Consider the following 25,633-nt stretch of genomic DNA (forward strand, 5'->3'; position numbering starts at 1 on the left):
TTGTACCTGAATGTGTGCATGCAGTTGATGAAGCTGATTTGGTTCATGTCACCACTGCTGCAAATGAAGCTGCTGCTGCTGCTTCACATATCACAGCTGCTATGTCAATGTAGTCCTATTTTAATCTTGGATATGGATGGATTTTGCTTTTGGGGTACTGTTATGTAATGTTAAGGGTACTAAGGTGGATATGTACAGTGAAGTACTAGTCTTAGCCTATAGGTTGGGCGTTATTTTGGTCCGCATCTATTTTCATTGTACAAATTATATGATGCTTGATTAATTAAAACTATGGCAATAGCCTATTAAAATAAATATTTTTTGTTTGTGTTAAAAAAAACTATGTTACGTTAGTTGCATCGATCAAAAGAGTGTTGGTACCATTTCCTTGCAAATGCATGGACAATTTCGCTTGTATTTTCACTCCTTCCAATTATAAACCCTACATTATTTTAATCATTAATATTTTTTCTATCCACATTTTCTACAAATATCGTTATATTATTTCACAAACCCAACTCAAACTACATTATTATTCATCTCTCTTCCACTCTCTTACTTGTACTAGTCCACACTACAATATGGCACATTCCATAGGTGGTACAAAAACAACCTTAATGTTTAACGTAACGAGGCGGGCCCCGGAGCTAATAGCTCCGGCTAGGCCCACCCCATACGAGTTGAAGGAACTCTAGGATATCGATTACCAAGACGGCCTCCGGTTCCAAATTCCTGTAATTCAATTTTACCGGAATAAGGAAAAACACTCTGGCCGGGACCCGGCCAGAGTGATCAAGGAGGCCGTGGGAAAGGCGTTAGTGTGGTATTATCCGTTTTGGCGGGGCGGCTTATGGAGAAAGCCGAGAGGAAATTGGTAGTAGAGTGTAATCAGGGCCGGTTAAGGCCCTGTGCATCTTGGTCCTCAGCACAAGACCCCAGATATATGAGGGCCTCAAAAGCCCGTAGCTCAATTTCTTTAAAAAAAAACTTGATCCCTTTGTATTTATTACCCTGTTCATAATCCTCTCTTATCTCTATCTTATTCAAAGACACAATATTAAATTTACACTAATTACCCTATTATTTAATACATTAAACTTCCGTTGAATTAACCAAATTGTGATTTATTACCTTCTCTCTTTTCAATTTAAATTATGAAACCTTCTGTATTCCATTTTTCCATTATTTTTATCACTATTTTCTTGTTGTAACAAAAAAATTCAATGAACAATTCTCATGTAATTTTTCTCAAAAAATTTGTTACTCCGTATTAACACTGAAGAAATTTTCTCATTCCTTAATTTTTTTAAAAAATTTATATCTTTTTAATTTGTTTTGATCCTTGAATTATTGGCAACCGAAGAAATTCTTATTCCTCTAAAAAAAATCAGCTATATATATTATCATTACTATCATTCATGGTTCATTTTGCTGTTCTCCAATTCCTTTTTTTTTTCTTTTATTGACATTTAATTTTGTATTATTTTGGGAAAAGAAAAGCCCCTAATCCAATCCACCAATCAATCAAGCATATGCGGACTGATTGCAACTTTGTTTCAATTTTATTATTTGTCTAATTTCTTTAAAGTTTGAAATCAATTGCAAATTGCAAAGAATTGTCACGAGTTAATAATAATAAGGATCTTGCTAACGAGCGCCCCGGGGCGTTAGATAAGGAATAATTATATTGGTTGAAATGGTATTAAGTTAGGAATGCATGACAAAATCACGCGTCGTTCGGTGTAATTAATGTTAATTTTACTCTAATATTTCCACTTTTAATTCTCTTATCTAACGCCCGGGGGCGCTTGATAGCTTGCAATTTTGTATGATTTTAGAGTGATTTTGAGCCTTAGAATTGTGAGAAATCAATGTCTTAGTTCACTAATTACTCTATTTTTATGCATTTTTTGTGTATCCTATGCTTCACGGGTTTGCTAGTGTTTCGGTGCATATTTAGGTGTAAAGAAGGTACTTTGAAGCTTTTGAGCAAATAATAAAAGAATTTGGAGGCAAGAGGAGGAAATGAGGGAGCTATGGAAGAATGAAATAAACAAGGAAAAGAGTCCAAGAGTGAAATAAGAGCATTTGGAAGGGTTTTGGAAGGATATTTGCATTAAGGTCAAATTCAAATGATCATAACTTTTGTTCTACTTAATATTTTGAAGTGCTTCAAATTGGAGATTAAAGCTCATCTCAAGAGCTTTCCAACGACCACTACAAGAAAATACCCATTTATGGCAACGACTTTTTGCAACAACAAAATTTAGGTCGTTGCTAAATAGGTTATTTGCGACGACTGCAATTTTAGCGTTACAAATATTGTAGCAAAAACTGAAAATTTCATTTCCCTCCCTCCAAATATAGCGCGGGCACTCAATGAAAATTTGAGTCAGGTTTTTGCAACGAAATAGTTGTTGTGTAATAAAAAGTATATATATGACAACAGCCAATGTAGTTGTAAAAAAGAAGAAAAAATAATGACAACAACAAGTCGTTGTCAAACATTTAGGAAAATAAAATGGGTAAGACAAAAATATAGATTAAACCATTCAAATCTTCTATTATTTTTCATTTGCTCTGAAGAAAACCCTCGAAACCCTTACTGTTTCCCACTACTCTCTCCAATGGAGACCCATCTTCTTTGGTGACCCAAAATCCACGGCCAGTAGATCTTCTCAGGCGACTCAACCTCTTCACTTTCTCCGGTCCAGCGACCCATCAAACTTTAGCTACAACTTCAATTGTGGTCTATTGCTTTCATTTTTGTCATCTTTAATTCACCTATTTTCTTACATACTAGCTTTTATATTCATTGATTGTAGTATCAACTTTGCATATCTGTATTTTGTTAGTGAAAGTGGAGATTATAAACATATTGCTTTTTAATAGTTGCCTCCACAACATACTTCTCCTCAAGGGATTCATCTGAACTCGGTTACGAATTTAAGTGCTAAAATTCTCAAGGAAAACTGGTATTTGGTAATTTATCTTCCTCCCTTTCACATGCCTTAATTTAATTTATTCAAATATTTTTTCAATTTAGTTCTAAAATGTAATGGGTTTTGTGAGTAGAAGTTTTTGCTTTTATAAAGTTTCATTATTTTGTTCTAATTTTTCATTATGTTGATAAAAACCATGAACATGTCTGATTAACTTTTAGACTTGACTTTTTATGGCTTAGGATATAGTGGGTTTACTAGAATGTTGAATTTTCTTACTTTGGGGCAAAATTTTATAAATTAGATTAGTTAAAGGTACTACTTTTAGCTCATTAACAAGAGTGGCAGAAGTTTTATCTCTAGACACATTATTATTCTATTTGCTGCTATATAAATGAAAGTAGATTAAGGTTGAGATATATTACGAGTACACATTTTCTTGTAATTATCTACACTTAAAAAGGATAAAAAAAAGCTACAAAACAGAGTAGATTGGAATACAGAGAATGCGAAGTTTATACTATTACAATGGAGGTTATATGAAACTAATTATGGAAGCCTTAGTTCCTTAGCTTTTACTACATTTTCCATTTTCTAGTATCATTTCCCCATTGACGTTTGGTTTAATTTCCTATAAAATAAAATAGATGGATACCTGGACATCACTTTACAGTTATCATGTTTTTCTATAGTGGAAACTTTGGTTATAAATTATTTTAATGTTACATGTAAAATAAAATTTGGGAAAGAGGAGGGGGGTTGGGTTGACTTTTGATTTGGTTATATCATATAAAAGTCATTTTTGTAGCATTATGAATAATAAATGAGTGGACAATTTGTCTTATACTTATATTCTTATAAATTAATTGGGTGGAGTATTGATATGTTGTACGTAATTGTTTTGCTTTATGAGTAGTTATGCAAATAATAATTCATCTTGTTGGTTAGTAGCATTGATTTTTAGTAGCACTGAAGAGGACGAGTCATGACAACTAAATTATAATAGTTATATATTAGTAGCACTGATGGGACCATTGCTTATTGCCATTTACCCTGTATACTCCAACTTGAAGGCATTATATGTACTACTACTCTTAAGAAAGGATCAATTCCTAACAAGTTAACAAACATATAATACAAAAAAACACACTATAAGTCATTGGGACAAGGAAGATAATATTGGTTGATAATTTTAGGCTTCTGTTTTTTTCCTTTATCAAGGTTTAGTTTTACGGATTTCTTGTGTTTGTTTACTTTCGTGCCCTATAATTTTATATGGGTAAGGGGAAGAAGATTGAAGAAACAAGTTTTGTGCAAAATGAGTTCATTTTCTGAACTTTTGTACTGGTAGAATACAAGTTAAAGCATAAATTTGAGCTATGAAAATTGTTATTACTTTTTCCTGTATAAAAATTTGATATTTCATTAATATAGTTGATTTTTTATATTAGGATATGGCATTGAATAAGGCATGGATGAAATTAAAGAATCGTTCATCCTCTGATTATATTGATGGTGTAGATAGCTTCTTAGATTTTGCCCTTTCTGTGTTGAAGAAAATGAAAAAGAAACTATCACTTTTAGGTTTCCATGTAATAGTTGTCGTAATATATTTTTTAAAAGAAAATTTGATGTTAGATTTGACTTGCTAAAATGGGGAATGTATGAGAAGTATACTTCATGGGAATTCCATGGAGAATTATATGATGATTCAAGTGATGAGGAAAATGACAATGGCAATGACTTTGGCAATCATGATAGTGGATTTGCCATGTTACAAGATGCTTGTGGTGAAGCTTCTATGAATGTGGGGCTAGATGAGGATACATCTAATGAAAACAACCTGATGCCCGAAGAACCTAATGCTGATGCACAAAAGTTTTACCGTTTGTTAAAAGAGTATCAACAGCCATTAACTGTAGAAGGTACAACAATGTCTAAATTATCATATATTGTGAAACTGCTGCATTTGAAGGTCCTCAATAAGTGGAGTGACAGTTCGTTTGATAGCTTACTTAAGTTACAACATCAAGCTCATGGCTCTACAATTCCTGATTCTTATTATGAAGCAAAGAAACTCATTAAAGATTTGGGTCTTATAATCTTCGTTCATGTGTTTTTGCAGATAGTAAGCCAAAGGAATTCCAAAAATCGATTATCAAACAAAAGATGTATTCACACTCTGGAAATTTATCTTTTGTTGAAGTTGAAGATATATTGGTATGACTAACCTTATACTAACATACAATATATACCATCTGCACATGATATTCAATTTTTCTTGTATAGTGACTCTAAAGCAAAGGCATTTTTGTTGTGTTAGACAAAAGAGAACGATGGTGTGAAGCCTACTGCAGATGTGATATGGCTTGTTCAGCATACACATACAAACAAAGAAGATAAACTTGAATGGGCTGATGGCACACGTTCTAAGATAATTCATGTATGTGTCACATATATTATATATTCTCTGATTGATGTAATATAAATTTTCCTTTAATCTAACTATAAGTTCATTTTAAAACTTTGATTACGTGGTAGGAAAAACTGAAAAATATAGTTGCTACTGTTGGTGATTCAATGACACAAGAAGAGAGATTAATTCAAGTTTTACAGCCAGGTCTGGGTATGTTCGTGGAAAAGGGACTGCACTACGCGGTTATTCTAAAGGAAAACAACAATTGGAACAAAGAAGACTTGTTGAGCAACAACAACGGAAAATACAAGAACAAGAACGAAGGATAAAAGAGCTAGAAGAAAGCCATCAAAAGCAACAACAAGAGTTAGAAGACTGTAAACAAAAGCAGCAACCAGAACTTGAAGAGCATAAAGCACAACAACAACAAGCTATGGAAGATTTTAAAAGAGAGTTGCTGCAGCAGCTTGCAAACAGAGGTATCTAGCAATTAAGATAGAGGTAAAACTTTTACTATGTATTTTATTTTGCGCTATATATTCATTAACCTTAAAAGTTGCAAAACTGGATGTTAGTTGCAAAATTCGGTTTACATAGCCCACCAAAATTTTAAACTCAACATCATTTAAAACTTGTTATTCCCTTTTCTTCTAATCTCCTCGAATACTTTTTTTTTAATTTTTTTTTTGGCAAAGATCACATTTATTTTTTCTTTTCTTTTTCTTTAAATCTTGTTATTCCCTTTTCTTCTTTATTTTTCTTCCTACTACACTTTCTATGTATCACTTATACTTGACTTAAATATATATATATATATATATATATATATATATATATATATATATATATATATATATATATATATATATATATATATATATACTTCCTCCGCCACGCATTATGTGCAACAAAGTTGCTTGCACAAACTCCAAGAAGAAATTTGTTAAGTGTAAATTAGTTTATGAGAGAGAAAACAAGCCCATGTGATTAAGGAAATGAAATGCATGTGGGACCGTTACTTTTGGAGCAAAAACCTGAACAGCTTTATAAAAAAAGGGAGGGAACTTTAAATTTTCAGAATTTTTAAAATTTCAGCCAAATTTAAAGTTTGGCTCCACCAGCCATGTTAAGTACCAAAAGAGCACTATAAATACACTACTACAGTCAAGGAGTTTCCCTCTCTCTTCATAAATTACAACCACCATAAATACACTACCAAGTTAGCATTAAATACAATCAGTTTACAAAAATACAAAATCAGCATTATAATCATGGTTTAGTGGGTGGTCAAAGCAGCATCATTTGAAGGGTCAATCTTCAGCACGTACTTAGCTTCTTTAGTTCATCAACTGCCAAAAAAAAAAGACTAAAAAATGGAAGAAGAAGATTTTGATCAGTTTTATGGGTTGGATCAATTATTGATGGAAGAAGTGGGATTACAACATCAAGATAACAACACAGATGCACAAAATGTGGCACAAGTAAGTAGCAGAAAACAGCTAACACTAAATGGAAAAAGAAGTATTGTTGATGACATTTTATCAACACTACAAGATGATAATTTACCAAGAGGTGCACAAACCAAATTAGCAAGAAAACATGGTGTTCACAGAAGCACAATCAGCAGAGTTTATGCAGATGTAAAGAAACAAAAAGAGAAGGGTGAGCTGATAGATGTCAGAACCAAAAAATTGGGCAAAACAGGTCCTAAACCAAGGGAGTTCTCTAATGAATGGCTGCAATCAGTTCCACTGAGGCTAAGAACAACAGAAAGAAAATATGCAGCAGCCTTAAAAGTATCCCATGTCACCATTCATAGGCTGAAAAAAAGAGTGAAACTCAGAGTGCATACTAGCACCAACCATCCAGCTTTAAGTGATAACCATAAGGTGGCAAGGCTGCAATGGGTATTAAGCCATCTCACCCCTGCTACACCAACTGAAAATGCAACATTTGAGGACATGCATCATGTCATCCACATAGATGAAAAGTGGTTTTATTTGAGCCCGGAAACAAGGAGGTTCTACTTGTTACCAAAAGAAGAAGACCCACACAGATTTCAACAATCCAAAAGGTTTAAGATTAAGGTCATGTTTATGGCAGTCATTGGACACCCAATTCGTGACAGAAATGTTGTTGTCATTCATGATGGAAAATATGGGATTTTCCCATTTGTGGTGAAGGAACCAGCCAAGAAATCAAGCAAGCATAGGCAAGCAGGGACTTTTGTCACAAAAGCAATGCAAAATGTGAATAAAGATGCAATCAGAGAAATGCTCCTCAACAAAGTCATACCAGCCATCATTTCAAAGTGGCCCTCATGCATGGATAAAAATATATGCATACAATGGGACAATGCAAGGCCACACAAAATCCCCCAAGATGAGGAGTTTATGGCAGCAACAACACAACAAGGGTTCAACATCACAATGCAGTACCAACCCCCTCAATCCCCTGATCTTAATGTTTTAGATTTGGGTCTTTTCAACACAATCCAATCAATTCAATATGAACATTTTCCAACCAATGTGGATGAGTTAATTGAGAAAGTTGAAGAGGCATTTGCTACATTTGATGCTAATGCAAACAAATACATTTGGCTGTCATTGCAAAGTTGTATGACTGAAATTTTGAAGAAAGATGGTGGGAACAATTACATATTGCAGCATATGAAGAAAAGAGTATTGGACAGGCAAGGCATTCTTCCAGAGAGGTTGGAAGTACCATATGAATTGGTTCAATCTGCTGTGAAGTACCTGAATGATAGGTTCAGGCCTTCACATCAACAACCACCAGTTAATGATCATGAAATGGAAGTTGATGCAGATTAGGAAATTTCAGTGTGTGTAAAGTGCAAAGTAAGTTTTTGGATTTAGGGCCTACAATCAGACTGCCACACATAACCATATGTAAGGGACTCAAACACACTTGTGGTTATGTGTAACTTTTGAGTAGTTTTTTTTTTTTTTTTTTTTTTTTTTTTTTTTATTGTCCTTTTTTTCTTTTATGTGTCAATGTATTTCATGTCAGGCAGTTAGAATAGGTCCCTTTTGTAAGACAACTATGGTGTATCACTTGAAAAGAATGAATCATTCAATGAAAAACTTTTGAGTTGCTAATGTTATTGCATTGTGTGTTTCAAATAAGGGTTCAAAACCTATGGTTTCAAAAATTCCATCAGATGGTTTACACTTTAATCACCACATACAAACCAAATATGGTTACCTCAACACCAATGTCATACAACATAGGTGGAGCAAATCCATAATGCAATATGTTGATCATGTGAGTCCCTTCATCATATGGACCACACAATGCACACCTAAATGAAATGAGGGGGACTCTATACATAGGATCCAAAAAGACTCCAATTCGGTGGAACATGATGCACACATAGTGATCTCTCAATAGTGATCATTGAGATCACAGCCCAAAAAAAAACATAAAGTCATCATTCACCCATCAGCAAACCCTTCAAACAACTAGGGACTCAAAACGCAACCACAGGCAGTAGGGTACTCACAACACCATCAACAGGATACCAATAAAATTAGCAACAGGATACCAAAAAAATAAACAAGGTACCAACAAAATCAGCCAACAAAGAATAAAAGGCCACCAATAGCAGAAAAACAGCAATCAAACAATCATGCCAAACGCAAGTAAGAAAATTCTAGGTGACTTCAAAGACAATCTGACAAAGAGCACTTCACACCCCACATCATATAAAACATACACTCCTTAATAAATTCCAACAATGGATATTTCAACCAATTAACACCAACACAAACCAATTTCAGCAATTATATGCGCTGCACATTAAAATAAAAAGAAGATTAAGGTTAAGAAACCGTTACGCTGCACGCAATCAGTTGGAGGGATGAAATTTGCGGTCCAGATCTTTTACAAATTCAAGGAGACAAGGATCAAATTTCTCCTCATCAACGACAATCCCAGATCGGACCCTCTTGGACCCGAGTTTGGCCTCTTCAGAAGGGAAAATCATCTTGGGGGGAGGGTCGGACAATTTGAAGCCGTACAACTCTTCTTCCTCCGGGGTTTCATCTGGTTTTTCAGCCACCGTTGAAGTTTCATCTTTTCAACTAGTTTCGCCCCTTTTCCCCTTAATCTCCTCATCACATCAGAAGAAACCCTTTTCAATTTTTTAGGCTTAGGTTTTGGCCTAGGAAAAGTCTTCATCCAAGCACAGTACTCAGCATCGGTCATATCATCCACACCATTTTCGTCGTCCTCAATTGATTTAAGGACCGTACTAATAGCCTCGAAAGATTTCTCGGATAACACCTTCTTAGCTTCCTCAGATTTGTAAAAACGCTTGGGTGAAGAAGATTTACCCTCCAATGACTTCAAAAGTTTCGCTAGGACCTTCGTTTCATGGTCGTCCTCACTTTCGAAAAAGGCATCGTACATAGGGGTAAGATCTGCCATTTTTAGGGACTCAATTTCCTATCTGAGTAGAACAGGGAAGAACGAGTTATGTATTTAAAGAGTGAGAAAGGAAAATGAAAGAGTTTGAAAGAAAATTGAAGAGTGAGAAACGAAATGGGTGGAGAAGATGAATAGTTGAAGCAAATCGGTGAGAAGAGGGAGAAAGAAGGGTTTCTGGAATTTTGGGGAAAATTTAGGGGTTGTGGAATGTGGGATGCAAATGGGTTTTGGCGGTTGAATTCGATTTTGTTAGGTGGGATGAATTAATTTTGGTGGGAATGATTAAGTATAATAAGTTATGTTATAATTTAAGTAAATCTAATTATGAAAATTGATTGTATTTAGTGAGAGTAAAGTGAGGGCAGAAATGTAATTTCACTAAAAAAAACTTACTCAAAAAGGAAATTTATCATTTGTTGCACATAATGTGAAACATCCGTTTTTGGTAATTGTTGCACATAATGCGTGGCGGAGGAAGTATATATATATATATATATATATATATATAAATTAGCAAGTAAAAAAAAAAAAAAAAAAAAAAACTAAACTGGTAATTTCTTGTAAAAAGTATCAGTTTACAATAACTCATATTTTGATAACTCAAATGAAGTATGAAATTTTTTACTATTATTTGGCTATCATAGATTAAGTTAAACTATTATTACTCACTGTAAACTTGTATAAGTGATGTCTAAAGTTGTATGCTAAAACTAATGTTACGGAATTTGCTAACTATAACCTTTGAGAAGTTTTTATCGAAACAATTTAATTTATATCTCCAATTGTATGCAGATTAGGATATGAAAGTTTTGCTAAGGTGCCTTCGTTGTGGATGTTGAAAGAAGATGGGTATTTTGGGCATTAAATGAACTGATGTTGTATTTTTTTGGAATGAATGAAATACTATCTTGAATGTTGTGGTAGGAATAGAGTACTACCAATTTTTGGGCATGACATTAAACTATGTATATTCTGAATATTATGTGACATTGATGTCACATTTTGGGAAAACATGGAAAATGTTTGTACTTGGAACAACTTCCATCTTTTAAATATCCAAAATAGTAAATTCAAGTATCTTGGTAATTGTTATTGCAAAACTAAAATAAATAATTATTACTAAAAATTAAATTAGGTAACAATAGTGTATAGTCGTCGCTAAAAAGAATCAAAATCATACATTACATAATTTTTGCGACGACTATTGTTGTTTCAAAACGTTGAAGTAATGCAACGACAAATGTCGTTTTCTTTCCTAAACTAATTATTGCAACGACTATTGTTGTTGCAAAAAACAATGATGTAACACGACATTTGTCGTTGTCTTACTAATTATTGCAACGACTATTTTTGTTGTCTAAAACTATTTACGATCGATCAAGTTTAATGCATATTACGCAACGATAAATCTTTCACAACAAATAAAGTCATTGCCAAAACAATATTTTTCGCAACAACAATAGTCGTTGCTAAAGCCTTTGGCTACAGGCTTACCGGCAACAACCCTGCAACGACTAATATCATTGCAAAATACGTATTTAGCAACGACTAATTATATATTGCAGCGACTTTAATCGTTGTGAACAATGTATTTTTTTGTAGTGGACTGGTCACATGCCTTATTCCAATGAGAAATGAAGAAGTTATGAACTTCCGAAATAAAGTTGTTTTCGTCAGAAACTGCTGCACGTCCGTGCCAAAATATGGCACGTTCGTGCACATCCTTGCACGCCCGTGCAAGGGCAAGCAGTAGCTACCACACTTATTTTAATAGGTCTGCACGACCGTGCAACCTTTGGCAAATCCGTGCCCACCTGTAACCGACCCCGATTCTTGTTTTCTCCGTCCTTTTACTTGGGGATTATATAATACCCCTTTGGCTTCATTTGTAGGGGAGATCTTCTTCTCCCTTAGTCTTCTTAGGCCCTTTCTCTTAGTTAACAATGTAGATCTTTAATTAATTAGTTGTTTTAGCTTAGAATCTCTCAAACTCAAGCATTGTAGAAGATAATTTCAAGCTTTATTCTCTCAATTTCAACATTTCTCCTTAACTTTAAAGCTTCAAGTAGTAATCTCTTACTCTCTTCTCTTCTTAATTTTCTGTTTTTATATGCTAGTGATTTTCTCTTTTTCCTTATTAATTGTTCTTGCATGTTTAATGTTAGAATGTTACTCTTATCCATGATTTGTGAGTAGTTCTTTAGTTAGGGGTTGGGTGAAAACACAACCAAGCCATGGTTGATTGACTTGGATTTATTCATGTTCTACTTTGGATTGATAGTTGTTTGTGCTTGAATTGATTGTTGCATGTGTACTTTGGTGGCCACTCTATGCTCATGTGTTCATTCCCTTACTCACATTGAAAGATGGGGTTTGGTAGTGAGTCATTTCTTGTGCAATTGGATTATGCTTCTTTCATGACTATGGATACTTTGTTTCAATGAATAGGATGCTTTAGTGTGATAATTTAGGTGAGAAATCCCAATTATTTGTGCCTTAAGCTTTCTCGGACCAATTGAAAGACAAACTCGAGTTAGAAATCCACTTCATATCATTGAGACTTTGTTTCTTATTATGTTAGTTGTTTGGTCTAGGAAATGCTTAGTGTTGTATCTTTGAAAGAAGGCAACATTGAGTTCCCATTCTATCACCCATGTATGTTCATGATTTATCCTTGTTATCGATTATTTGTTTTGGTTGGTGTTGAACCCCATTTATCCCTAGCACTTCTTTCCCTTGTCATTTCTTTAGTCTAAACTAGTTAGTCCATAAACTTTCAATCCTTGATTCGGTCTAGCTTATTATAATTAACACTTGTCGGTGATTCCCCTTAGTCCCTGTGGAAGAATGACCCTTACTTACCATTATGCTTAGGTTAGTGGTTAGTTAGGTAGTTTGACTCTAGGGTGTTTGCCTAACGACCAAATATCCTTTCCGTCAGCGCTCATTAGCTTTTGCCTAATAATGATGCTTGTTACAATGTAGAGTAATAATGTAATTATTTTTTATTATGGCCTAATATTAAGATTAGAAAAGGGCCTCCAAAACGTATGAGACGGCCCTGAGTGTAATGGAGAAGGGATCATGTTTATTGAGGCTAATGCTGATGTCAGTCTTGAGGATTTTGGCGATGCACTTCAACCGCCTTTTCCTCGTTTGGAAGAATTGGTTTTTGATGTTCCTGGTTCTAGTGATGTCTTAGGTACTCCTTTGCTTCTCATCCAGGTAATTTAATTCAACATTTCGTTTTTTGTATGGTGTATACTTTTAAAAGTACTAATATAATTTGTTGGTTTATCATCAACATTTCGTTTTTTTAGTTGATGCACTTTTCTTTTTACATATTCAATGTAAAAGTTGAATAATTTATCATTAAAACTTGTGTTATAAAAGTAAAAATACTGAGATTAATTACACTAATCTAATAAGGTCCAATTAACTTATTATTAGAAGTAGTATGAACTAATTCGTTCGTATGGAGTATTTATACTATTTAATTTCCTCACATATATACTCCCTGTTTAATTTGCATTTTAAGAAAATGGTTACTTGAAGTGATGTATGTGATGTAGTTAAAATATTTAAAATATCTTAATTAATTTCAGAGTAAACAAGAAGTCTAATTATACTCCCATCATCTCTTAAAGATTGCACATTTGATTTTTTCCAATTTACAGCTTCTCAATTCTCATTGTCTTAAATGTTCACTTTAACTTATTATTTATGTGAACTGCTATTTAACGCCCGCAAATTACTCAAAACGCCCGCAAAATTACAACGAAATTACCACTCTACCCTTGAACCACTCTACCCTAAACAATTCTCTTCAACTCACTTGAAACCAAAAAAACAAAAAACCACCACCATTCTCACCAACACCCAACCCCCTTACCACCACCACCACAAGCACCCAAAAACACCACCGGAGAACCGCCAAGATGCCGAGGACGAAGAACGTCGGACGGTCGAGGGAGGAAGACGGCGTGCCGGAGCAGGTTCGTCTTTTTTTTAGACCGAAACGCCCAAAAAAGGCGGTTTGACCATGGTCAAACCGCCCAAGAAATCCGGTAATACCATGGTCAAACCGTCCAGAATAAACGGTTTGACCATGGTCAAACCGGATTCCTTGGGCGGTTTGACCATGGTCAAACCGGGTTCCCTGGGCGGTTTGACCATGGTCAAACCGTTTATTTTGGGCGGTTTGACCACGTTAATTTAATTTTTTTTTTGTTTTTTTTAAACATTTATATTAATAATATATTTGTTTATTAATTGTTTAGATTAATTGTAATATTTGTTTAGTTAAAAAAAATATTTATTTGAACACGTTTTCTGTATAATTTACAAAAATATTAATTATATATATTTGTTTCATTTAAGTTCACGTTTTATTAGTTTATATATTAATAGCATCATATTTAGGAAATTAAATAAAAAAAAAGTAATTGCATTTATATTTCTATATATATTAAATTTATTGAATCGTATACCAATTACATTTATTAATTAAATAACAGCCACGAAACATGAGGAGGTTAAACATCGAGTTCACACATGTCGAAGGATCAGGCCCTCGACACACACGATCTCGAGGTGTTGATGCTTCTGTTAGGAGGGAGAGGGCAGCTTCTCGAGCGGCGGATGATGTCATGTACGATTATGATCCTGATCATGACGACATGGAGGATGCCTCGACTTCCGCAGGAGGCGAGCACGGGGAGGTGCTATCAAGGGTTTTCGTCATGCAAGGTAGAGGAGGGAGGTTTGTGGCTTCTAGTGGTGCGAGTACGAGCACTTGCCGTACTCGTAGGTCTCGTGGTGCTCGAGACGCAGATACGACTTGGCTTGTTCAGGAGGCGATGCCGGGGGGTCCAGTTGATGGGAGTCTTATTCCCAGCTACGCGGCTCATATTGCGTCACGTATTTGGGTCGGACAGGATCGTGAGCCGTTGAAGTGCCACGGTAGGATTCAGTGGTGCAGGTCGCTACAGGAGTGGGAGACAGATTTGAGTGCTGATTTACGTGAGCGCGTTAGTGTCACTGGACTACGACACTTGCCGTCTATCATGCATTCCCACATTGATTGGCCTCTGATCTCTGCGTTCGTTGAACGGTGGCAGCCGGATACGAACACTTTTCACCTCCCTTTCGGTGAGATGACCATCATGCTACACGACGTCGCTTACATTCTTGGGATCCCCGTTGACGGGGACTTGGTGGACATGGTCAGCGATGGTGCGTCTCTCCAGGCTGATTTTCAGGAGTTGCTGGGGTTGAGTAAGGATGAGCTGTTGGTGAAACCAAGAGCAGTTTGGGAAAACGGTGCTGTTGCGGTGACTACCATTTATGAGCGGTGCAAGTTGTTGGATCGGGTTCCCGACGTTCAGTTCATGGCTTTTTTCGTAACACTCTTCGGTAGCACCTTATTCGTTGACAAGAGTGGTAACCGCCTTCTTCCCTCCTGCATTTTGGAGTTGAAGAAGTCTACTGACGATCTTGACCGTTACTCTTGGGGGTCAGCTGCACTTGCTTTCCTTTATCGTCAGTTGGGTATCGCCTCCCGTGTTAAGTGTAAGGCCATTGGTGGTTGTCACACGCTTCTCCAGTCATGGATATATGAGTACTTCCCATCCTTTCGGCCATGTCAGGGAGCTTTGGTTGTACAGCCTGGTGAGGCTCGTGCCTCGATGTGGGATACTAGAGCACAACCTAGGGATGCGCATCGACTCGTATCATTTCGGGCCCGACTTGATCAGATGACTGATGCTGAGGTATGGTTATTGTTTTATTAAATGTGTAAAATTGTTTAACGTGCTGTCATGTAACGTAACATTCTTATTGTTATTGCATATGCAGGTTAACTGGCGGCCCTACTCTCTCACCCCTGCGCAGGACGTCCCGAGGACCACTTACATGGGCTGTATACAGTGCCGGGATATCGTCGAGCCGTATAACCCAGACAGGGTCTTACGGCAACTTGGGCACGTGCAGGGGATACCGCTCCCTGGTTTTGTCCCTGACGAGGCGTATAGACCTGCTAATGTCCGGTCGTACAACGTCACTTTTCGGGGTCATCAGGTCTTATGGAAGAAGTTCGGTCCTGGGAGCTGCTGTATCGGCTTGCATGTCCATCCACCTCTACTAGATGAGATTCCCACATGCTCGCCTGACTATTTGCCATGGTTTTTTACGTACTCCCATCCTCGGCTTATCTGCGATACTGCGGAACTAGCCCCTCCGGCAGTTCCAGATAGGACGAACACTGATTACGTAAGTAGTTCATGAAGTGTATCATTGTATTATTTTATTATTGTACAAAATATTATACGTTATGATTATTTTCTTTGTATTTTGTAGTGGATGGGTCGTTCCATGCATGTGATTCGGCGACTCATTGCAGACACGGGCGGTGAGGTAACCCCAACAGTGGTTGCGGCCCAGGAGCTTATTGCGGCGTGGGATGCAATGATGAGAATGTAATAGAATTTAATGTAACTTTTAATTATAACTAAAATTGTAATTACAAACTATTTAGAACTGGAATTTAAATTGCGTTTTTTAATTACAAGTAGAATTTCTATTAATATTATGCCATGTTGCTATCCTACTTGCATATCGTTGGTCCCAATCTTGGACGCTAAATTCACGGACGTCATACCAAAATCCGGCTATAGGGGGAACAGGGAAATTAGGAGACATTTGCAACCGCACGTAGTGATAGTTCCCCACCGTTAGTAGTACAAGCTCCCTACTCGGGCCCGTGGAAGTGGACGGGGCACTCCACGGTAACACAGTGATGCATGGATACACACCTACACCATTTATGCCTGTACCGAATAGCATAATGACAGCGTTGAACAGATTTGCGATCGGGAACAAGTCTTGAAACACTGCCATCCAATGGTCTCTTGTGCATCTACCACCAGTCCACGTGATACGACGAACCTCATTTTCCAATTGATCACCGTAAATGTGCGAGTAGACGTTAGGATGCCTGGTTATCTCATTCGCAATCACAGTCCTGGCCAATATCCATTCGTCCTGGTTACCCCAAAAGAATTCTGCAACACAACGAAATCCGCAGTTGCCATCACCGATAGGGTCTACCCATCCTTCCAAATACGGCAACATGATATTCGGAAACCAATCGACGTACAAAAACTCGTCGATGTTCATCTGATTACCTGTAAATGCATCATCAACACATTAATTACATATTCGCCATTCATTACGTAATGTACAAAAATATTAATAATAATAACAATTTATACCAGGTGGCGTCCTCATGTTTACAGATTCATTTGATCTTCCACGACCGGAGCTGGATGTAGAACGACCCCTGCGACTACCACGACTTCGCCCACGACCACGACCACGACTACGACTGCTCAGAATGTGCTCGAACCCACTTGGATCCCGTCTAGTAGACGAGGACCACTGCTGACCTGGTGGTCGACCCTTGGTTGTCTCGTTTACCTCAGGTTCTTCGTAATCTCCTTCTTCAGGGTGAAGTTCCGCAAACAACACTCGGTTCACACTCCGCACAAAACCGGGGTCGCGTTGTAGAACCTCATCAACTAGGGATCTAAATTGCGCAGTGTCCTGTTCCGACTCATCAGCAAAAGTATGAATGCCTACACCATCCCCAATAACGAGAGTCTTCCAAAAAGGATGGACCTGATCCAAATATAAACCCGTGCCACCCTGAATCGAGGTATGTATGGTACAAGCACATGGTAGGCCGTGTGTCATCAACAACGCACAACCACATCGCTCGTACACATCATCCGATAACTCTCTCATCCTGGTCACCTCCTGCTTCAGAATTTTGAGACCATGGAAGGACATATGGCCACTGAGATTGTGCAACGGCATGCCCCTATACTCCACTCCAATTCGTCATCTGGAGTCCTCCAACTGATGACGAATTCCAATAAGCAGACCTTCTGTGGCGCGATGCACACGACTGAATATTGAATCCATCGACCCTCTGGAACTACCGAGCCATTGTTTAAGCACAGAATGTTGGCTCTCCACCCTACACGTGTTCACGTTGCCAAAGTGCAACACCTGATTCGTCCATGCCGGGATAAACTTCTCCTTGTGTACAAGGAATGTTTTTTCCACATAATCCACAACGGTACGCCATGACCTTCCCCAAGTATCCCTCATTTGACGCAACTCAAATTCATACTCAGCCTCAGTTGTTGCATTCATGAGTTTTGACCACCTCCCGTTTCTAAATGCCTCAGCTAACACCATATCTTTCTTACACAAATGGTATACCTTGGCCAACACATCTTTGTTGATATGCCATCTACATAACAAGTGAGCTGTGTCTGGGAATACCTCTTTCACCGCCTTCAACAGTCCCAACTCTCGATCAGTCAGAATCGCAGTAGGAGTCACTTCAAAACCCATATACATCTTCAATTTCTCCAACACCCACTTATAACTCTCATAAGACTCTATCTTCATTAAAGCATACCCGATCAAAAAGTTTTGGTTTGTCGGTGTGACCCCAACAATCTCGAAGAACGCCATGTTGTACCTGTTTGTCTTGTATGTAGAATCCATCCCTATGACATGTGGATAAGTTCGCAACATATTCGCCATCTCTAGATGTGCCATAAAGGCATGGGTGACAACACGTGTGTCGGGGTCAGCAGCTACCCAACTAACGTACTTGTGCTCGTTGGCCAAGTGAAGGAACTGGTTTACGACATCTCTCCCTTCACTTTCATCAACCCTTAAACGACTTCTGAAATTGTAGATGTGCCTCATGTTAGGGTTCTCATTCGGATACGCATCTTTCACAGCTGCCATTATGTTACTAGGTTTTGCACATGCTGAACTCATTTGACGAACCAATTGCTTCGCAGCCGGACTTAAACCACTCACTTGTCGATGACCCTCTCGATAAACCATCATAGGATGGTTGTGCATGCCATGCAAACCAGATACAGGAATTATTTGCCACCCAAGATCATCTACCACACATGTGATCTTGATCCGAAAAGGACATTTGATACCCTTTCTTTTTGTGTTTTTTCGTACAGCATTTTCCATATCCCTGTCTTCGGCTGTATTTCTATGGGCACGATCGCACTTCAGATACTTGACCGGCCGACCATCTCGTTGTGTCTTATACGAAGACTTTGTAAGGAAAAAGCCGCAACCAATAGAGATGTTTTGAGCCCATTCAAAAGCCTCTTCAAAAGTTGGGAACATCGTTGACGTTATAAAGACTGCACTGTAGTCAAATCCATCACCCCCATAATCCGGCAATGACGCCTAAACAAAGAAATAACATGAAATTTAGCATAATAACCATGATAATAATGGAAATAAAAAACATAATAATCACAACAATGATCACAACTTAATTCTACTTATCATAAAAATAACAATAATAGTAGTAGAAATAGTAGTAATAATAATAATAATAATAATAATAATAATAATAATAATAATAATAATAATAATAATAATAATAATAATAATAATAATAATAATAATAATAATAATAATAATAGAAATAATAATAATAATATTAATAATAACAATAATAATAATAATAGAAATAATAATAATAGAAATAATAATAATAATAATAATAATAATAATTATAGACATAATAATAATAATAATAATAATAATAATAATAATAATAATAATAATAGACATAATAATAATAATAATAATAATAATTATAGACATAATAATAATAATAATAATAATAATAATAATAATAATAATAATTATAGACATAATAGTAATAATAATAATAATAATTATTATTATTATTATAGACATAATAATAATAATAATAATAATAATAATAATAGAAATAATAATAATAATAATAATAATAATAATAATAAAAGCAAAGATTAAAAAAAAAAAGTACAAACCGCCCAGGAAAAGCGGTTTGACCATGGTCAAACCGCCCAGGAAATCCGGTATGACCATGGTTAAACCGCCTAGGAAAACCGGTTTCTCCATGGTCAAACCGGATTCCCTGGACGGTTTGACCATGGTCATACCGGATTTCCTGGGCGGTTTGACCATGGTCATACCGGTTTTCCTGGGCGGTTTGACCATGGTCAAAACGGTTTTTTTGGGCGGTTTTGTTCATTGCCGGCAACAATAATTACAAAATTTACCTCACGAAGTGGGTCCGGCGGGGTGGACACCCTACTTTCCGCCTCCGACATGTAACCGGGTGGTGGTGGTGGTGGTGGCAGCGATGGTGGTGGTGGTGGTGGTGGTGGTGGTACTGGCGGTGGTGTTGATGGTGGTAACCGTGGCGATGTTCGGTGGTTGTACAGTTTAATTCAGCTTCATTTTGAGAGTTAGAGTTATGAAATGGATGGAAGATAAGAAATAGAGTTGAAGAGGGTAAGAAATAGAGTCAAGGGTAATATCGTAATTATTTTGTAATTTTGCGGGCGTTTTGAGTAATTTGTGGGCGTTGAATAACAACCCCCTTATTTATGCAAATATCGAGTACTTAATTACAAGTATTTTTAAACTGATCAGATCAGATCTTTAATTGTGTGTTTACTCATTGCAATATATTTTTTATTTGATAATTTTTTATCAGAAATTAGTATACAATTATACAAAAAGGTCAAATTTTAGTCAATTAAAAAAAAATCAATAATTTAAATTAGATTGGATCAATTGAATTGCACATAGTGTTACTGAGAAATGATTTTAGCACACTCTTAATTAATTTTAGCACACCCTTAATTAATTTTAGCACATCCTTAAAACTGTCCTCTCACATAGAGGTGTGCCAAAATCAATTAAGAATGTGCCAAAATTAATTTTCAGTGTTACTGCAACATTAACAACTATGTGCAGTGGTCCTGAAAGAGGTAATACTTTTTTTTTTTTTTACAAGAAAGAGGTAATAAATTATTGACCATGCATAGATTGACTGCAACTTTAATAAATTTTGTGCATTTCTCGAAGGTAACAATAGTATATACGGAGTAATTGCTTATCTACTTGTCTGATTGGTACGAATCATATAGCTTGGATTGGAGTAGTAATGAATTTATGGCTCTTGCATATTTAAGAATTAACGTTATTTACCAATACTTTTAATGTGGCCAACTACAAATTCAGTGTGAACCAAAAAAAAAAGTACTACTCTATACATGAACGTAGTAGACATGATCGTAGATTTCTTAGACTATATTAACAAGAATTAGGTGTTAAGTATGTGATTAGGTGTCAATAATCAACATCGTCTTAACTCCTAACCCAATTTCTCTTCTTAATTATCACAATATTAATGCACCTTACTTCCTCTCATTCACTAAAATTGCAACACTTAATTAAGTACTCTATAATTGCATGTTACGTTACTTTTTGTACAAGAATAACGACAAAATACCACGTGTTTTATACAAATGAGAAAAGTGGCGATCAATAATAGGCCAAATGTTGGTAAATTAACGTAATTTATGAAAATCACTTCGTACCAAAAAAAGGAAGTCTTAGTAATTTTTTGAATCATTGAAAATAGTTGTAGCAAACTAGCAATTATCAGCAATCAACATCCATATGAGACATCACTTTCTTTTATAATAGGTGACAAGACTCAAATGTGGTGGGTTCATATTAGCACTACGATTGAACCACACAATGGCTGATGCTCCGGGCCTAGTTCAATTCATGAATGCAGTGGCCGAGCTTGCTCGTGGGGCCCAATCCCCATTGATTAAGCCTGCATGGGAGCGCCACCGTCTCTGCGCTCGTGATCCACCACGAGCAACCTGTGAGTACCGCGAGTATGAAGAGATAGCCGACACTAAGGGTACCATTATTCCACTGGATGATATGGTTCACAAGTCCTTTTTCTTTGGTATGTTTCATACTTTCCTCCTTTTATTAGTCCAATAGTAGTAGACTAGTAATTGAACAAAATAAGATGCTCCTACCACAATAATAATTATAATAATATCAATTTTTTTGTTCAGTTGAAAGCTCAACAAGTATAGTTGTCACTCATAGTATCCCTAATCACTAACATGTTTTACCAATTACTCAATTAGCATCCTACCACCTAATTGTAATGGGGCCAAAAATTAGGGATATAAGGATCGGAGTAGTATACTTTGTATCAACTATTCCGTACATTTGTATAGGCCTAAGTGCTTAACTAGCTTTACACGTAAACTCGTAAAGGAATGTGTAGGAAAAAGAACAATAACTTTTGAATGTCTATAAAACTAGATTAATAAACAATCGTACAAATAATGTCTACTTTCATATCAAATTCATAACATCGAACTAGTTCAGATTAGATATTTTAAATTTCAACCAAGTACGTTATTTCTTTTTTACGTGATTAACATTTTTAAACTATTTCATTAATAAGGGTCCACGGAGATAGCTGCTCTAAAGCGTTTCTTCCCACCCCATTTAAAATCATCAACATTCGAAATTCTCACTGCATGTTTATGGAGATGCCGTACCATCGCCCTACAACCCGACCCGGAAGAAATAGTCCGAATAATGTGCATCTTCAACTCCCGTCCCTTACTCAACCCACCTCTCCCCTCAGGTTTCTACGGGAATGCATTCGCGTTCCCAATAGTTGTCTCCTCTGCAAGCAACCTATCCAACAACCCAATAGGGGTACGCCTTAGCGCTTGTTAAGAAGACCAAGGCTGCAGTCTCACATGAGTACATGCAATCACTTGCTGACCTTATGGTCCTCAAGGGTAGGCCCCACTTCACTGTGGTCCAAACTTTCGTGGTTTCAGACGTTACACGGTCCGGGATTGGGATCTTGCTTGGATGGGGCCTGCCCGCTTATGGAGGACTCGCTAAAGGTAGGGTCGGGCGATACCTGGGGTTGCTAGTTTTATATCCCATTTAAAAATAAGAAAGGAGAAAAAGTAATTGTGGTACCACTTTGTTTGCCTAGTAATGCTATGGAGATTTTTGTTAAGGAGTTAAACGGGTTGTTGAGTGATAATTCGGAGCATCCGATTGCTCGTCCCGGATCATTCACTTTATTTCTTCTTCTTTGTGAGTGGTGGGTTCAAATGTGTGAGTGATTGGATTATTTTAATTAATAAAAATAACTTTTTCTTAATTTTCGTGACGAAAGTTGCTCGGGTTAAGTTTTGGGGATATTTTAACCCTTTTATGGATTCAAATTAAGCTCGGAATTGGCAAAATAAAGATAAATGCCCCGTTTTGTGTTTCGAAAAATATTTTGATTAGCGTGTCATTATTTTTCTAATCATGAAAATTGATCGAGTAAGCTTTTAGGGGTCATTTTAACCCTTTTAAGGATTCAAATTAAGCTCAGAATTGACAAAAAAAATAACATAAATGCCCTATTTTTGGTCATTTATAGGGTAGTTGACAAAATATCCTTCAAAATCTTAGAGCACACAATTTGAAATTTAAAACATATATATGCTACACATTATTTGCAACAAATGTTTTTTGTTTTTTAGGCTGCCAATTCTCTCTATCTATCTCTTCATCACATGCAAGTATATTTTTCTCTCTTCATTTTACACTTATGGGGTATTACAAACAATTTCTATCTAGGAATCTGTACAGTTTTTAATTGACAAAAAACTATATATAGTCAAAGTTAATATAAGAATAGTGAAAAAAAAATGTGTCAAGTATACCTGTCAAATTTTAACTCGACCCGACCCTTTTTTGTGAATTTTGAACTTTTTTTTACCTGAAACCCGATTTAAACCAACCCCTATTAACCCGTAAATTTGCTGGTCAAACTCAACCAACCTTGCCAACATGTTTTGTGAGGTTTTCTCTTTCAGTTTTAAAAAATACATTTATTGAAAAATGAAAACTAGTTCTTTAAGTGAGGTTGATCATCCATTCACCATTTTGACATTCATTTCTCTATCAGATCAACACCTTCCTACCAACCCGCACCAACTGATTCGCAAAATTCACATTCTGCCACCAATCGCTTAGCCCACACTAACCACTGCACTAATTGCATTCGATATTCATTTCTCTCTCATCTATCTCTACTTGAGATAAAAAATAATGAAATACGTAGTTATAAAAACTAAACATTGTACTCTTAAGATAAAATCTTCTTCTAAAATCTTTTTACGATCTAGTAGTCACATGCATAGTGGACCGACAATGACTTACTTAATCTATTTCACGTGATTTGAGCTAGCCAAAAATTAGTCGCATGATTAATTTCACTATAATGCTAGTTCTCAATTAAATTTCCTAGTCAAGGAGTTAAGTGACAATAGGTAGGATATCGACCTAGCTATCCATATGCACTATTAGGTTCACAATCTCAATATTAATGACAAATTAAAGAATGATTGCTATTGGTGGGCTGGTCCGTCACAACCCACAATTACTTCCTGGCGTTTCCCCAACAGTAACAATCTCCTCTTCATTTAAGCCCATAGACCCATATTTTTCCACGTACAAATCCACAAAAGGATGTAGTGCACATTAAAAGAAAATATATCCAAATTCATATAAAATTTCATGCTTTATCAACTTGCAATCGAGTATACTACTTATATAGTTATGATTTATCAATTGTAATAAGTAGCTGTATAAATTAGGTTAATAGTTTTGATTTTTTTTTTGCAACGGCAGATCGAGCCTCTTATTTTTCTAAGTTGTGCCCATGCTTTTTCAAACGTCTAAGTTGTGCCCTCAACCTCACTAATTTTTATTAACAGTAACCTTTGACGTTAACAATAAATTTTTTTATTATTTTATTTTCTGATTTTTTTAATTTTTTTAAAGAGGTAAAACAATTATAACGGGACATGTGTCAAATCAATAACACCACGACACCATTGTTGATAAAATAACTTAACTTTCGTTAACAGATATGGATGTCAAAGGGTATTGTTGATAGAATATCATGTGGTGAAGGGCACAACTTATAACTTTGAAAAAGTATGGGTATAGCTTAGAAATTCATTAACTTGGGGGGCATAGCTTAGAAAAATCCTTTATTTTTTTTAGGTTGTTAATTCTCTCTATCTATCTCTTCATCACATGCAACTATATTTTTCTCTCTTCATTTTACACTTATGGGGTATTACAAACAATTTCTATCTAGGAATTTGTACAGTTTTTAGTTGACAAAAAACTATATATAGTCAAAGTTAATATAAGAATAGTGAAAAAAAATGTGTCAAGTAAACCTGTCAAATTTCAACTCGATCCGACCCTTTTCTGTGAATTTTGAACTTTTTTTTACCTGAAACCCGATTTAAACCAACCACTACAAAAAAAAAATAAGAATAAGCAACACTTAAGATTGCAACACTTACAAAAATGTTACTCTTAATAATCTAACGCAACAATATTTATATGTTACCTTGAACTAAAGTAATAGAAAAAAAAGTGTTGCTCTAGAGTTTATAAGGCAACAGTCGCTTAAAGTGTTACCTTTTTCTTGTCTAATTGTTACATGAAAAGATAACAATAACAAACTATTGTTTGAAAATGTAACATTCATATCTATGGCAACATTTATATTAAAAAGACAACACAATTTAAGATGTTGCTTATATGGCGAGTATATATATATATATATATACACACACACACACACACACACATACACACATACATATATATACACACACACACACATATATACATACATACATACATACATATGTGTGTGTGTGTGTGTGTGTGTGTGTGTGTGTGTGTGTGTGTGTGTGTGTGTGTGTGTATATATATATATATATATCAAGCAAGTTTGGTGGAGTTGGTGGGGAACTCACCTTGTGACTTTGAGGTAACAAGTTCAAGCCCTACC

At 36.0% G+C, this 25,633-nt stretch overlaps 1 pseudogene across 1 annotated transcript; it reads left to right on the top strand.

Moving 5' to 3' along the window:
• The first annotated feature begins 581 nt into the window (after positions 1 to 581).
• Positions 582 to 22,886, top strand: LOC145589129 (benzyl alcohol O-benzoyltransferase-like; annotated as a pseudogene). The gene is made up of 4 exons (XR_014101632.1): positions 582 to 893; positions 12,884 to 13,032; positions 21,412 to 21,685; positions 22,202 to 22,886. The product of XR_014101632.1 is annotated as a benzyl alcohol O-benzoyltransferase-like (transcript).
• Positions 22,887 to 25,633: the final 2,747 nt, after the last annotated feature.

This window comes from Chenopodium album, chromosome 17 (assembly GCF_948465745.1).
Source record: "Chenopodium album chromosome 17, dcCheAlbu1.1, whole genome shotgun sequence".
NCBI classification, from domain to species: domain Eukaryota; kingdom Viridiplantae; phylum Streptophyta; class Magnoliopsida; order Caryophyllales; family Amaranthaceae; genus Chenopodium; species Chenopodium album.